We start from the raw sequence: 7,209 nt of genomic DNA on the forward strand, positions 1-7,209 counted from the left end.
ACCGCTGAATAGTTCCAGCTCTCTGTACCCTATTTTATAAATGTATTAAGACTTTGTTTCCTGGAACATAGATGCTTCCAACCACTGATGCAATTGTTCTTTCCCATCGTGACTATGATTACCCAGAACTGGAGAATAAGAGAAAGAGGAAACCACCGGAAGCACTTATGACCTAGCTGACAAGGGCATTCTGCCAGCATGGAGGCCAGGAGTCCTGGCTTCAGTAGCATGAACTTTTGTATATCACATATCTGTCTTTTAGTCTGACTTTGACGTCTCACAGGTTTCCAGCTAGGGGGTCAGTGATAGATTGGGAAGGCTCTGACTGGAGTTCTAGCTTGGGCTCTGCCATTTCTGGTTTTGTATGGTACAATGCTCTCCAGCTCTCTGAGCCTTGGTTCCTTCATTGCTACAGTGGGGATGATGACTGGGACTATCCTTCATGGCTCCCAAGGGAGATACTCTAAAAAGTGATTGCGGGGCTGGGGAGAGACCTTAGTTGGTAAAGTGCCTACCAGGCAAGCAGGAGGACCTGAGTTTGGATCTCCAGTGCCCTCACAAAAAGTCAGACACAGAAGTACATGGCTATAATCCCAGTGCTGGGTGGGTAGAAATCAGTAGGTCCCTGGAGCTCATTAGTCTCCCACCCAGCCTAACCCGATAGATGAGCTCCAGGTTCAGTGAGAGAGCTGTCTCCAAAAATAAGTCAGAGAGCAATTGAAGAAGATACCTGATGTCAACCTCTGGCCTTCACACATTTGCATTTGCACCCACATGAACACATACATATACTACACACAGGAAGGAAGGAAGGAAGGAAGGAAGGAAGGAAGGAAGGAAGGAAGGAAGGAAGGAAGGAAGGGACAGAGGAAGGGCATGAAAGCACTCTCTAAGCTGCACAGCTCTGCACAAGTATAAACAATGATTTTCTTGAAGGAGGTGATCCTTGAGAGGACGATGCTATCTTGCTTGAGGAAGACGTTACATGGCTTTCAATTTCTCACTTTTCTGCTTCCCTCCCCGAGTAGCAGGGCAAGCATCCCCTGTGGGGGTATTAATAGATCAAATGAAGCATGGGTACCCCATCCACAGAGTCAACTATGTACTTGATCTGCCTTCAAATATTTTTTCAGTTCCTCAAAAATAAAATACTTGTCCTGTTTCTGTATCCTCAAGGGAGTCTATCATGTTTAGGAGATATTCAGTAAGTTCATGTTAGCTTTTTAGAAACAGAGCACCCTGGGGAAATTCGCTCTATAGGCATATGTGATAAAATTAACTGACTTAGACAACATGACAATACAGTTAAGGTAAATGTGCCAGGTGTGGTGGCACACACCTTTAGTCCCAGCACTTGGGAAGCAGAGGCAGGTGGATCTCTGTGAGTTCGAGGCCAGCCTGGTCTACATAGCGAGTTCCAGGCCAGGTGGGGCTATAGGAGAGAGTGCCTCAAAAAGACAAAAAAAAAGAAAAGAAAAGAAATGTGGCTAGGTGTGGTGGTATACTCCTTTAATCCCAGTGCTTAAGAAACAGAGGCAGGTGGATCCCTGTGACATTGAGGTCAGCCTAATCTACATAACAAATTCAAGGTCAGCTGGGGCTAATATATAATTATAATCATTGTTTTAAATTAAATATTAGAAAAAGCACACAGCATATGTAAAGAATTTAAGCGAAGGATGAGACTGTTGAAAATAATTAGAAATGACTCATATGGAAAATAGCATCAGAAGCTAAGACTTACTTTGACAATCTTCAGACTTAATGGGATGAACACAGAGGAACCAGTGAACTTGAGATAGATGCAAAGAACTTACGCAAATTGAAACACAGAGAGCAGAAAGGTAATAACGGGAACCATTCCCAAGAGCCTCAGGACTACATCGAACAGTCTACCTGTGTTGTCAGATTCTCCAAAGAGTGTAAGGTATGAAATAGGAAGAAGAAATATTTGAAGAGATAATAGCCAGAAATTTCCAAAATTTCTAGCAAAAGATACAAACAAAAGTCCAAGCCACAGTCAACAAGCTGAAAACAACCGGAGGAACAGAGGGAGGGAGGAGGGGGAGGAGGGGGATAGATGATAGAGATAGATAGATAGATAGATAGATGATAGAAGATAGATAATAAGAGAGAGAAAGGGAAGGAGAAGGAGAAAGAGGAGGAGGAGGGGGAGGGGGAGGAGAATTACTACAAAGAAAAACCACTTTCTAGGGACATTATAGTCAAACTGATGAAAATTAAAGAAAGAAAAAAATCATAGAAGAAATCATAAAAAGAATAGAGATAAAATATAAATAGAGAAGATCAAAGATAGAAATGGCAAAAGATTCCTTATCAGGAACTTTTGTGATTCCCCAAACAAGGAATTGAATCTTCAAAGATACTAATTTTAAAAACTCAACAAATAATAACAATATTAAGAAATGTATATTTAGGGGCTGGAGAGATGGCTCAGTGGTTAAGAGTACTGGTTGCTCTTGCAGAAGATCCAGGTTCAGTTCCCAGTACTCACATGGTGTCTAGCAACCATCTGTAACTCCAGTTTCAGGGAATCCAATGCTGTCTTCTGACTTCCGTGGACAATGCACAACACAGGTGCACTTATATACATACAGGCAAAACACTCATACACTTAAAATTAAAATAATATATATCTAGGTTTAATTTAGATTAAAATCTTCTAACTGCACTTTTCTTATCTATTTTTTATTCTATTTTTCTATTCCAGTCTTGTTTTTTTCTGTTGTTGTTGTTGTGTTATATGTTATTTGTTTTGCTTTTGGAAAGAAGGTTCCACTATGTACGTAGCTCAGGCTAACCTGGAATTTACTATGTAGCATAGGTTGGCCTTGAACTCATAATCCTCCTGCCTCTGTCTCCTGCATGCTGATATTACAGGTGTGTCCCACCATTCCTAGCTTCTTATTTTGGACTGAATATATATTTAAAATTTTTATTTTATTTTATGTGTATGAGCATATTGTCTGCATGTGTGTAAGTGCACCCATGTTATGTAATGCCAGTGGAGGTCAGAAGAGGGCATTAGATTCCCTGGAACTGGAAGTTTGGACCGTTGTTAGCCACCATGTGGGTGCTAGATTGAACCCAGGTCCTCTGAAAGAGCAGATAGTGCTCTTAACCACTGATCCATCTCTCCAGCACTCCTGAATATTTTTATAGTTGTATTGTATTGACTAATTATGTTGAAAATCATATTAAATATGAATGGTCTAAACAGTAATTAAAACATAAAAGCTTGGTGCTGGCCCACAGTGGTTAAAAGCACTGGCTGTTGTTGTAGAGAAGTGGGTTCAGTTCCCAACACCCACATGACAACTAACTACAGTTCCAGGAGATCTGATGCCTTCTTCTGACCTCCACAGGCATTGCATGCATGTGTGCACTTACATGTAGGCACAACACTTAGGCAGATTAAAAAATGTAAAGAAAGAAAGAATTTTAAAAACCAAAACAATTGGGGTTGGAGAGATGACTCAGTGGTTAAGAGAACTGGTTGCTCTTGGAGGGGACCTGAGTTCAACCAGCACCTACATGGTCATTAACAACCATCTGTAACTCCAGTTCCAGGAGATTCTGACCTCTGAGACATTGCACAACACAGGTGCACTTACATACTGTGATGGTTTGAATGAGAGTGTCTCCTATAGGCTCCAAGTATTTGGACATTTTGTCCCCAGTTGGTGGCGCTGTTTTGGGAGGTCTTAGAAGATGTGGCCATTGCTGGAGGAAACATTGTCACTGGGGGTGGGCTTAGAGAGTTCTTAATCCTTGCCAGATCTCCAGTCTGTCTCTTATCTCCTGTGCCTGCTTGAAGATGTGAGCACTTAGCTTCTGCTCCGCCTCCAGCCGCCTTTGCCGCCATGTGTTCCCCTGGAACTGTAAGCTCAAACAAAACTCTTCCTTCTATAAGTTGCTTTGGTCAGTGTTTCTATCACAGCAACAGAAAAGAAACTAATACACATACTGTAGGCAAAAGACTTATACACATAAAATAAAAATAAATTAATGCATAAAAATGTAAAAACACAGAGATCATAAGACTATATTTTATTTTATTAAAAAATTTAAATTTCATTTATTTGTGTGCATGTGTGTGTGTGTGTGTGTGTGTGTGTGTGTGTGCATGCACCCCTGCACATGTATAGAGGTCAAAGGACAACTTGCAGGAGTTGGTTCTTTCCTTCCACCATTGGGCCCTGGGGTATCAAACTCAGGTCATCAGGCCTAGGAATAAATGTCTTTACCCACTAAGCCATCTCTCCAGCCCTAGATTGTATTTTAAAAAGTATGATTTAACTACTTCTAAAACAACAAAAATTCAAATATAAAGACACAGATGAGTTAAAGTTAAAGGATGGAAAAATATATCACACTAATGATAATCAGAAGAGTCAATATAATTTATATATCACTTCCTCTCCAATTAATTTATAGGCTCAACACAGTCTAAAAATTTAATAAGCTTTACTAAAATTGAAAGAATAATTTAAAATTATATGGAATTTCAAATAAAAATTGAAACAGTTTTGAGAAAGAATAAAGACATTAGGAGAGTTACACTGACTTCAGGTGTACTATAAAACTACCATGATCATGACAGAAGCCTGAAGAACAGACATACAGATCAAAGAAAAAAAAGAATCGTATCCCTAACTCCAGTTTCAGGGGATCCAACGCCCTCTTCTGGCCTCCATGTGTTTGCATGCACATGGTGCACTTACATACACATACAGGCAAAACACTCATACACATGAAATAAAAATTTAAAAAGTCTTGTATTCCAAATATATAAAGAACTCTTGCAATTCAACAATCAGGAGGCAAATAATTAAAGAAATAGACAAAATATTTGATTAGATACTTCATCAAAGAAGACATACAATTGGCTAAGAGTATATAAAATTGTTCAACATTAGTAATAATTGGGGAAACAAAACTTAAAACCACAATGTGCTATCACTGTACATCCACTATGATAGTTAAAATTAGGAAAGACTGATGAAAAGTTAGCGAGAATATGTGCAACAGAAGTGCTCATGAACTGCTGGTGGGAATGCAGAATGGTGCACCCACTCTGGAAAATAGTTGAACAAGTCCTTCTAAAGTTAACCACATATGAACCACATAACCCAGCAATTATACTCCTTGATATTTACCCAAGAACAATAAAATATGTGTCCATTTAAAGAACTGTTACACAAATATTCATATCAACTTTCTTCTTATTGATCAAAACTAGAAACAACTCAACTATTCATCAGTTGGTGAATAAACAAGTTTTGATTAACCCATACAACGGAATACTACCCAGTAACAAAAAGTACTAAGCTCATGATATATACATAATACTGGATGGACACCAAAAACAAGAGTCTTTGATGGTAAGTGAAAAAATTGACAAAAATGAATACATAGGGGCTAGAGGATGGCTCAGCAGTTCAGAACACTGGCTACTCTTCCAGAGGACCTGGGTTCAGCTCCTAGCACCCACATGGCTGCTCACAACTGTCTGTAACTCCAGTTCCAGGGGATCGGATGCCCTCTTCTGAGCTCTTCAGCTATTTTCCAGAGTGGGTGCACGATTCTGCGTTCCCACCAGCAGTTCATGAGCACATCTGTTGCACATATTCTTGCTAACTTTTCATCAGTCTCTCCTAATTTTAACTATCATAGTGGATGTACAGTGATAGCACATTGTGGTTGTAAGTTTTGTTTTCCCAATTGTCACACACACGTGTACACACATGGTGCACATATGTGCATTCAGGCAAAACACTCATACACATAAAATAAAAAGCAAATAAATATTTTTAAAAACTGAATACGAATTTTGTGATTCCATTTATATGACATTCTAGAAAGGGCAAAATAATAGTGATCAGAAGCACATCTGTGATTGTGGGGTGTCTGAGGATGGGGAGGCAGGGGGACTAGGCGACAGGAAACAGATTAGTTATGGTGATTGAACCACTCTCTGAACTGTGGTATTGGCTTCCTAAGTGGATATATTTTGCCCTTAAAGTGGATAGATTTTATGCTATCCAAATAATGCCTCAATAAGCTTGATTAACTACATACGTACATGTGTACTGGTCAGCTTCCATCCCTGTGACAAAATACCCAAGGTAACACTTTAGAAGGATTTACTGGTGTTCATGACTTCAGAGGTTTCAGACCATGATGGTTTTGGGCTTGTGGTGGCAGAGTGCATAATGGTCACAGGAGCACATGGAAGAAAAATTGTAACATAATGGCAGGGAAGCAGAGGGAGAAAGGAATGGATGGGTTCCCAACATACTTCTCAGAGTATACACTTAACATGATTTCCTTCCACTGGGTGGCACCTCTAAACTTCCCACTATCTCCCACTAGTGCCCTGCTGATGCCTCTATGGCTGATGAAGGCTTAGCACATGAATCTTTAGGGTACACCAGGGTTCAAAGCATAGCAAATGTGAATAACACCCTAATAAACCTAATTAAAATATAAATACATGAAATAATGCTTCTTGGAAAAAATAGAGATGAGGTAGGTATTGAAGTGTTGGCAGGTGAAGAGAGGAAGATGGGGAGAAAACCATGAAAAAAAGAAAAGAAAAAAAAGACAAAGATATGTGAGCTGCAGAGTGAACAAGAATAGGCACAAAACTACCGACAATGTGGAGACACTTGGAAAAAAACAGAGAAACAGAGGGAATGAGGAAAAAAGAATAGAACCTCCAGAAGATATGATAACTGTGACAGAATAGTTCTTTTCTTAAAAGAAATTTTATTTATCTTTATTTTATGTGTATGAGTATTTTGCCTGCATGTATGTAGATGTACCGCATGCAGGCAATGACTACAGAAGCCAGAAGAGGGCATAGGATCACTTGGAACTGGAGTAATGGACTGTCACGCTATCTCCAATGAAGCCCGCGTGAGATCCTCCGTGGGCTGAGGCTGGAACTTCAAAGCAGGTTGCCTCTTGGAATTGGCTGTGCTAAAAAACATGCAGTGTACTTGGCATGCTTTTACTTGCTATTATCTTTCTGACTGTCACTGTATCATGGGCTTTCAGGGGCCCGGAAAGCACCTGGTGTCCTTGACACCGCTGTCACTGCCTTTATTGAAATCTTTTAATTATCCTAGTATGCAGGAAGAGTTCTCAGGAACTCAATCACCAAAGACAACTTTGCCTCCAGAT

Source organism: Nannospalax galili, unplaced genomic scaffold (genome assembly GCF_000622305.1).
Source record: "Nannospalax galili isolate Female #2095 unplaced genomic scaffold, S.galili_v1.0 scaffold2259, whole genome shotgun sequence".
In the NCBI taxonomy this organism is placed as follows: Eukaryota; Metazoa; Chordata; class Mammalia; order Rodentia; family Spalacidae; genus Nannospalax; species Nannospalax galili.